Source organism: Muscardinus avellanarius, assembly GCF_963383645.1.
Source record: "Muscardinus avellanarius genome assembly, chromosome: 12".
Lineage (NCBI taxonomy): Eukaryota > Metazoa > Chordata > Mammalia > Rodentia > Gliridae > Muscardinus > Muscardinus avellanarius.
The window spans coordinates 107,462,019-107,471,778 of NC_137798.1; positions in this window are offsets into that span (position 1 = coordinate 107,462,019).

A 9,760-nucleotide genomic window follows, 5' to 3' on the forward strand; every position below is an offset into this window, starting at 1 on the left:
CCAGCTGATGGGCACTTTGCCCGGCAGTCTCGGGCCTGTTTCCCAAGCGGCACCTGACCTCAGGCCCTCGGCTGGGCCCTTCACAGCTCTGCCTGCTACCCCAGCACCTTGTCTTGGGCACTTAAGGTTCTAGGGAAAGAAAGTCTTTCTTCCCTTGGTCCTCTGCCTTGGGCTCTCTTCCTGGGCCCTGCGTTTCTCTGTGGCATCTCGTGCTGCCCCTGTCTGAGTTCCACAGGGGCTCCCAGGAGGTGGGCCAGGCATCTGCCTCCCTCCCCATTCCCCCCACCCCCATGCCAGGGCTGCCCCGCCACAGGAGGGTCTTGGGAAGGGCTCTGCTGGGCGGGGTGTGGGAGGACTTGCTGTGCTGTGTCCCTTGTGCTGGGGAAGGCACCTGAGTGAGGCCAGTCTAGTGTGTCGGGGTGTCCTGCAGGGGACCCCCTCCTCCCCTGCAGGCGGGGCCGTCGGGAGGCTGATCCTCTAGGGAGCGGCTGTGATTTGCCTTTGCCACCCGCTTAGAGCGGCTCAGCAGCCTCCCGCGTGGAAGCCCCAGATCGCCTTAGCGGACCTGTAATCTGGCCTCAGGCCTGTGGGTGCTGCTGCAGCCCTGCTGACCTGCCTGTGGCGGCCGAGCGGCGCCTAGCCTGACTCCTGGGGCTCGGGGCAGCCCCAGGCCCCGCCGGTCCAGCTGTCGCTGCCCTTCCCAACTCCTCCAATCCGAGGCGAGAGGGCAGCTGTGCCACAGAGCCCCGAGGAAAGGGGCCACAAAGCCGTGCCCCTGGTGCGATGATGCCCGTCTTAAATGTGTGGCTGGCCAGCCTGAGAATCACCAGCTGGGGACTGGGCACCGGGGAAAGGGGGGGGTGCCGGAACTCCTTGAGGACTGTGGAGCAGGGGGCCGGGCCTCCCCAAGGACTGGTTCTTTGCAGACTCCAAAGGCGTGCTGGGGTGGCAAGCAGAGGCGGCAGACTCTGCGGTGTCCCCGCTGCTGTGGGGTCTGGTCTTGGGCTGTGCCTTCTCTCCCTTGGTGGTTCTGTGCGCCCCCATTAGTGGTGCCCACATCACTTGCGGGGTCCTCTGCAGCTGGTGGAGCCATGCAGGTGTGGAAAGCAAGTCTGGGGGCAGACTGGGGGTGAGGCCCTGTGAGCAGGGTGCGCGCTCTGGGCGCTGGGCATCTGGCACCGGCATCAGGGCTTACATAGCCCTTGGGGGCTGTGGCTGGGCCACCTGATGGCGGCGTGACGGAGGCCCAAGTAGGCCGTGGCTTATGCCTGGAGCTGGCCTTGGGGGGCCCTGTGGCACGCCGTTGCCTGTGTGCCGTGGGGCAGGCGTCTCGAGGACTTTACACATGGCCAGGCCTCTGCATTTGCGGCCTCTTTGTTCTTTATCCTTGAAGCAGGGCCTCACTCTGTTGCCCAGGCCAGCCCGAACTCAGGCCATCCTCCCGCGTCAGCCTCCAGTGCTGGGACTACAGGTGCACGCCTCTGGTCTCGCTCGGGCCTGTGATTTTTGACAAATGTGCACCATTCGTGACCACACAGACCTTCGGAGCACTCCCGCGCCCCCCCCCCCCCCCCCCCCGGCTTTCCTCTTGTACTGTGTCTGTCAGCCCAGGCCCTGTGCCCGCTGTAGACCAGGCATCTTTTTTTTTTTTTTTTTTCCCCAATACTGGGATTTGAACTCGGGCATTCTACCTCTGAGCTACATACACCCCATCCCTGTTTTATTGTTTACTTTGAAATAGGGTTTCACTAAGTTGCTGAGGACTCAAACCTTTGATCCTCCTACCTCCACCTTCCAAATACTAGGATTATAGGTGTGTGCTACCTGGCTTGTGTGTACGTGTGCGCGCACATGTGTGTGTGTTTGTGGTACTGGGGATGGAGCCCAGGGGCATTCTACCTCGAACTACACCCCCAGCCCAATTTGTCTTTTTAATCTTTATTTTGAAACAAGGTCTCACTGAGTTGCAAAGGGCCTCACTAAGTAGCTGAGGCTGTCCAAGAACCAGGATCCTCCTGTTTCAGCCTCCCAAGTGCAGGGATTACAAATGTGTGCTACCACACCCAGCTATATTCTTTATTATTATTTATTTATTATTATTTTTTTTTTTTGGTGGTACTGAGGTGGAACCCAGAGGCTTTCTACCTCCGGGCTATACTCCCAGACCCATTATATATATATATATATATATATATATTTTTTTTTTTTTTTTTTTTTGGAAACAGGGTCTCATTAAGTTGCTGAGAGCCTCACTAAGTAGCTGAGGCTGGCTTTGAACCTGCGCGATCCTCCTGTCTCAGCCTCCCAAGCGCGGGGATTACAAACGTGCACCACCACGCCCGGCTTATATTCTTTATTTTTGAAACAGGTTCTCACTGAGTTGCAAAGGGCCTCACTAAGTAGCTGAGGCTGGCCAAGAACCTGCGACCTCCTGTCTCAGCCTCCACGTCCGGCCTGGTCTGCTGTTTTAAGTTGGGCTGTTAGTTTTTTGCCGTTGCGCTTCGTACTGAGAGATCCTGTTGTTTCTGTGTCTGTGGTGCTGGGTGTGGGACCAGGGCCTGGCGCCGGGTCAGCAAGTGCTCTGCCACTGAGCCACACTCCTACCCCAAATTTCTTCTGTACTCTGGATCTCGGACTTTTTTCAGAGGACTGAAGTTGTATATTTTGTGTATCTACCCTTTTTATCGCAGAGTTAAGTACATTGCCTGGGTCCAGTGAATTTCTGCACAAGGGCAGGGTTAAGGGTGTTTGCCCTCAGCTCCTCGTCTTGGCACACACCTGCTAGCCTAGGTTTGGGAAGCTGAGACAGGAGAGTCACAAGTTCAAGGCCAGCCTCAGTAATTTAATGGGACCCTATTTCAAAGTAAAAAATAGAGCCGGGCATGGTGGCGCAGCCGGGCGTGGTGGCGCACACTTGGAATCCCCGCTTGGGAGGCGGAGACAGGAGGATCGCACAGGTTCAAAGCCAGCCGCTTGCACTGCCTTAAGAGACCCTGTTTCCAAATAAAAATATAATAATAGGTCTGGGAGTGTAGCCCGGAGGAAGAAAGGCTTCTAGGAACCCCAATACCACCAAAATAAATAAATAAATAAAATAATAAAATAAATAAAATAAAAATAGGGTTAGAGTGTAGCTCAGAGGTAGAGTGCCCCTGGGTTCAATCTGTAGTCTCCCCAAAAAAGTTTTTGTTCTCACAAGTGTCTGGTTGTGCCATTGCCTTTTGTCACAAGCACTGTTCTCTTCCCATCAAACCATCCTGAAACCTCTGTCAAAAACCAATTTATGCCAGGCATGGGGCACATGCCTGTAATCCCAGTACTTGGGAGGCTGAGACAGGTGGCTCACGGGTTCGAGAACAGCCTCAGCGAGTAGTGAGACTGTTAACCTAGAGCGACCCTGTTCCAAAATTAAAATAGGGCCAGGCGTGGAGCTCAGAGGTAGAGTGCCCGGGGTACCACATGCACACGCACACACCAGCGTGCCTGTGCTTTTCCATGGCCGAGCGCCTGTACTTTGGCCAGCGTCCCTTGTCTCGATAGCTGTAGTCTTATGGTGAGCTTGCTTGAAGTCGGGTGGTGCGAGTTCTCCCAACTTTGCTCCACCATTCCAAAAAGGTGCAGCTAGCTCGTTTCTTGGCTTCTTATAAAGTGTAGAATTGGCTTGTTGATTTCTACCAAAAACAAGGCAGTGGAGCCAGGCATGGTGGTGACACCTGTAGCCCCATCTGGGAGGCTGAGACAGGAGGACCACAGGTTCTAGGCCAGCCTCAGCAACTTAGGGAGACCCTGTTTAAAATAAAACAAAAAGGGCAGGGGGTGTAGCTCAGAGGTAGAATGCCCCTGGATTCAATCCCTCCAGCATTACACACACACACACACACACACACACACACACACCCACACACCCCAGTAGGGTTTGGACCACTTGGGGCTGCGATCCATCTCTGGGCGGATTGACATCATGGAGGACCCTCAGCAACTGGCAGGCTAGGCTACACCGCTTGCTCTCCTGGGACTCATGAGCTAAGAATGGCTTCTACATCTTTAAAGGGTTCAGAAAAATTAAGAGTACTTGATGACATGTGAAAGTTATATGAAATTCAAATTTTCAGTGCCCATAAATAAAGTTTTATTGGAACGCAGCCGTGCTGCCGCTGATGCGTTTACTCCTTGGCTCCTGGAGAACTGCGGTCGGCTCTTTCCTCCTCTGCCCTCAGCACAGAGCCTCGGCTCTGCGGGGACCCAGCTGCGTGTCCTACAGTCAAGCTGGATTCTCAGCATCAGGTCTCGCAGACACCACGCGCAGGCCGCCCTGGGGTGTGACGGCCACCATAGATCAGGGCGTCGTAGCTCTCAGAGCTTGGGAGCGCACCAGTGAAGCGACAGGAGGTCGGGCAGGGGGCGAGCTCCCAGGCCTCTGGCTGTGCCGCCCTCCTGCGCCCCCGTGTGCTCAGCCGTCCCGAAGTTGTGCAGATCCGGGCCTCTGGGTTCTCACGGGGCCGCAGTGCTCGGCATGGGTGAGTTCCTCGGTGCCAGCCGCCACCTCAGCCGCAGCCCCTCTCCCAAGCTCCGGTGACTGCCGCACCTGAAGCCCCTGGAGGCCCCAGCTGCAGGCGCCGCACTGGCTCATGGGTCAGATTCCCCTGCTGTCATGGGTACCTGGGATTGTGCGCTGTACAGAGGATTTGGGTTTCAGAGGTGTCCGTCGAGGTTGCCAGGCAGTGCAGCAGGGCAGGTAGCAGTGGAGTGAGGCTCTCACCCCTTGGTGGCTGGGGATGGCCACGCTTCCCTCCTTGGGCTGGCACCAACGGCCAGAGCCCTCCAGGAGGCCGCCTCCTACAGCCTGCCACACATGGGCCTTGGGGGCCACCGCGGCCTGGTGAGCGCACACCAATGGCCCTTCTGCCCTCTGGAGAGTCCAGAGACTTAGGAACTGTGCGGAGATGGGACAGAGATCCAGAGCAAACGAGGCCTCAGGCCTTTGTGAGGGCTGGGCCTAGGGTGCTGAGCCCTTTGGTCATCTTCTGAGGGTGCATCTCTTAGACTGCTGAGGCCTTAAACCTGCAGTCCTCCTGCCTGAGCCTTCCGAGTGCCGGCAGCATAGGCGTGCCCTTCTGTTTCTGTGTCGCAGTGGCTGGCACTGTGTGCTGAGCACACTGGGCACACGGGTGCAGGCGTGACTCATAGCGTTCGAGTGCACACGTGTTGCTTGCTGACATGCCAGGGTGGAGGGAGTTGGGTGTTCCCGGGTGATGTGGCTTTAAGGTGCAGTGGCTTGTGCTCTGGTCGTCGTTGACTCGAGGAAGGGTAGTGGCCAGAAAAGGTAGAAATTTGAAAACCAGCTCAGAGCTGCTTCAAGAAAATATAAGAAAATTGCTGAATATGATGGCGCATACCTGTAATCCTAGTACTTGGGAGTCTGAGACAGAAGGATCGCAGTTTTGAGGACAGTCTCAGTAGCTTAGTGAGACCCTGTTTCAAAATAGAAAATAAAAAGGGCAAGGGGTTTCACTCAGAGGTAAAATACTGCTGGGTTCAATCCCCAGTACCAAAAAGAAAAGAAAAATATGAGCAGCAAAGATGCAATCAAGCTGGTGTGGCGCACACTGTGATCCCAGCATCTGGGAGGCCGAGACAGGAGGATCCGGGTTCGCGGACAGCCTCTGCTACTCAGTGAGGCCCTCTGTGACTTAGCGAGACCTTGTTTCAAAATCAAGAATAAAAAATAGGGCAGGGGTGTAGCTCAGAGGTCAAATGCCCCTGGGTTCCACCCCCAGTACAAACAAAAAATGTTGGAGGCCGGAGGTGGGGGCGCGCAGCCTTGCACGGAGCACTTTGTGCAGCGGATGAGCCGCAGGCCTTCCTGGGCTGCTCCGCTGTGGACTCAGGGCGCTGGCTTGGCGAGCCCAGCCAGGTTCAGCCAGGGGGTGTTGGGGCACCGCCAGCTTGGTGCTGCCTGGTGTGGCCTCTACTAGGATTGTGGTGAGCGCCGGTGGGCGCCTGGAGCCGGTAAGAAGGTGCTGAGAGCCCAGAGGCTGTCGCAGGTACTCGTGGAAGATGGCGGCTGGTCAGCCTCGTCGGGCCAGCCATCTGGACTGCGCCGCGTGGTCCAGGCTGTGAGCATTCCCTGAGCTCGGCAGAACTCAGCCGAGTTCCTGCCCTGGCCGTCCAGACCACGACCGTGGGTTTAGTTTTGCTGGGTATGGGCCGCGCTGTCAGGTCGAGCCTGACAAGGTGCAGCACGGCGCTCATCAGCGAAACTGCCCGCTGTCATTTGGGCAGCAGACCCCGGAGTCACAGATAAGTCTGTGCGTATTCTTTTTTTTTTTTTGTATTGGGATGGAAATCAGGGCCATTGTACCTCTGAGCTACACCTCCAGCCCGATTTTTTTTTTTTTTTTTAGTCTTTATTTTTGAAACAGGGTCTCACTGAGTTGCGAAGGGCCTCGCTAAGTAGCAGAGGCTGCCTGTGAACGGTGATCCTCTCGTCTCAGCCTCCCGAATGCTGGGATTATAAGTATGCGCCACCACGCCCGGCTTGTGTGATTCTTAGCTGTGGAAAGGTAAACTGAGAGCCAAGGTCTCCTTTCCCATGCAGATTGGCTGACTCGGTGGTGCTGGGGATTGAGCCCAGGGACATTCTACCTGTGAGCTACCCCTCCAGCCCCTTTTATTTTTTGTTTGAACATGGGCTCGCTAGGTTGCTGAGAGTCTGCTATCCTTGAACTTGTGATCCTCCTGTCTCAACCTCCGGAGTACTGGGTTTACGGGCATGTGCCACTCACCCTCCGCCCTTTGTTTTCTTTCTTGGTACTGGGGATGGAATCCTTCTACCTCCAGGCTACACTCCCAGACCTATTTTATATTTAATTTGGAAACAGGGTCTCTGAAGCCAGCAAGGCTAGCTTCGAACCTGCGCGATCCTCCTGTCTGCCTCCCAAGTGCAGGGATTACAAGCGTGCCCACCACACCCGGCCACCTTCAGCCCTTTTTTGTCTTTAAACAGTCCCTGTAGGTTACTGAAGGTCTTGTTAAGTTGCCGAGGCTGGCCTCAGACCTGCCACTCTCCTTTCTCAGCCTCCCAGGTACTAGGACTCCAGGCATGCACCACGCGCCTGGCTCCACACAGATCCAGGTGGGGTTGTTTCCTAGGTTCACACAGCTCCAGCTGAGTGTTTGGACCTCCTCCGCGTGAGGAGACGTTGCCTTGCTGCACAGTCCCAGCCGCTGTGGCGGGAGCTCCCACCTCAGCTTCACTTGAGAGCGTCGGCCTGCCCCGCGGTCCCTTGCGCACCCCACGGCCTCCTCACCCTCCACACTTCGCTAGAAAGACTCACGATTATCAGGTGCTCACCAAGGGTGACAGCCCGTCAGGACGAGGGCATGCAGGCAGGCGGCCGGGTAGCGGCCGTGGGGCAGGGCGCCAGCATCCCTCCCAGTGGCCGGGCTGTGGAAGGGCAGGTGCAGCGTGGCCCTCTGGGTCCTCCCTGGCATCTGGCTGTGTGTCAGGTTGTTCAGATTTTCCTTTGCGTGTGTTGCTGTGGTCATCTGGTTTGCGTGTGTTGCTGTGGTCATCTGGTTTGCGTGTGTTGCTGTGGTCATCTGGTTTGCGTGTGTTGCTGTGGTCATCTGGTTTGCGTGTGTTGGCGTGGTCATCTGGTTTGCGTGTGTTGCTGTGGTCATCTGGTTTGCGTGTGTTGGCGTGGTCATCTGGTTTGCGTGTGTTGGCGTGGTCATCTGGTTTGCGTGTGTTGCTGTGGTCATCTGGTTTGCGTGTGTTGGCGTGGTCATCTGGTTTGCGTGTGTTGCTGTGGTCATCTGGTTTGCGTGTGTTGGCGTGGTCATCTGGTTTGCGTGTGTTGGCGTGGTCATCTGGTTTGCGTGTGTTGCTGTGGTCATCTGGTTTGCGTGTGTTGCTGTGGTCATCTGGTTTGCGTGTGTTGCTGTGGTCATCTGGTTTGCGTGTGTTGGCGTGGTCATCTGGTTTGCGTGTGTTGCTGTGGTCATCTGGTTTGCGTGTGTTGGCGTGGTCATCTGGTTTGCGTGTGTTGCTGTGGTCATCTGGTTTGCGTGTGTTGCTGTGGTCATCTGGTTTGCGTGTGTTGCTGTGGTCATCTGGTTTGCGTGTGTTGCTGTGGTCATCTGGTTTGCGTGTGTTGGCGTGGTCATCTGGTTTGCGTGTGTTGGCGTGGTCATCTGGTTTGCGTGTGTTGCTGTGGTCATCTGGTTTGCATGTGTTGCTGTGGTCATCTGGTTTGCGTGTGTTGCTGTGGTCATCTGGTTTGCGTGTGTTGCTGTGGTCATCTGGTTTGTGTGTTGCTGTGGTCATCTGGTTTGCGTGTGTTGGCGTGGTCATCTGGTTTGTGTGTGTTGCTGTGGTCATCTGGTTTGCGTGTGTTGCTGTGGTCATCTGGTTTGCGTGTGTTGGCATGGTCATCTGGTTTGCGTGTGTTGGCATGGTCATCTGGTTTGCGTGTGTTGCTGTGGTCATCTGGTTTGCGTGTGTTGCTGTGGTCATCTGGTTTGCGTGTGTTGCTGTGGTCATCTGGTTTGCGTGTGTTGGCGTGGTCATCTGGTTTGCGTGTGTTGCTGTGGTCATCTGGTTTGCGTGTGTTGCTGTGGTCATCTGGTTTTCCTCATTATTCTGTCAGTGGAATGGAAAATTGATGCTTACACGTGGCACCAAGTTGGGTGTGGTGATAAATGTTTGTAATCTAAGTACCTGGGAGGCTGAAAGAGGAGGATCCTGGGTTTGAGGTCAGCCTCAGCAATTTAGTGAGGCCGTCAGCAACTTAGCAAGATCCTGTTCCAAAACAAAAAATAAGAAAGGGCCGAGCTGGGCATGGTGGTGCATGCCTGTAATCCCAGCATTTGGGAGGCTGTGAACCTGGATCCTCCTGTCTCAGCCTCCCAAGTACTGGGATTACAAGCAACAAGCATTTGTGTGTGTGTGTGTGTGTGTGTGTGTGTGTGTGTGTGTGTGTGCGTGTGTGTGTGTGGTACTGGGAATAGAACCCAGAGGCATCCTACCTCTGAGCTATACCCCCAGCCCAATTTTTTATTCTTTATTGTGAAACAGGGTCTCACTGAGTGGCAGAGGGCCTCAATCAGTAGCTGAGGCTGGCCGCGAACCGCGATCTTCCTGTCTCGGCCTCCCGAGTGCTGGGATGACAAGCGCGCCCCCACGCCCGGCTCTCCCCCCTTTTCAACCACTGAGCTCCATCCCAGCCCCTTCGGTTGATCTTGAGACGGGCCTGATCAAGTCTGTCCTTGCACTGCGGTCCTGCCCAGGCCCTCCCGTGCTGCTGGGATTGCAGGTGTGCACCTCAGCACCTGGCTTGTGCTCTGGCCTCACTGCTCTGTAGGGATGTGTGAGTACTGACAGGACCCTGTGGAAGGTCCTCTGGTCCTGAGGACTGACCCAGAGACATTCTACCTCCAGGCTACTCACCCCAGCCCAATTTTATTTTGAGGTCTCTCTAGGTTGCTGACAGCCTTTCTTAAGTTGCCGAGGCTGGCTTTGAACCTGTAATTCTCCTTTCTCAGCCTCCCAAGTACTGGGATGCTTGTAAAAAAACACCAAATAAGTCTATATTTAATGCAATTTGTCCATTGAGCTTATAATTCAGTGAGTTTGTGAGTTTTTGTAAGGGTGTAGCAACAGAGTCTTAAGTTTAGAACCTTCTGCCCTCCTGAGAATAGACACTGTGCCCGCCCCTCGCTGCCTGTGGCCCTCCGGGTCCTCCCTGACGTCTGGCCC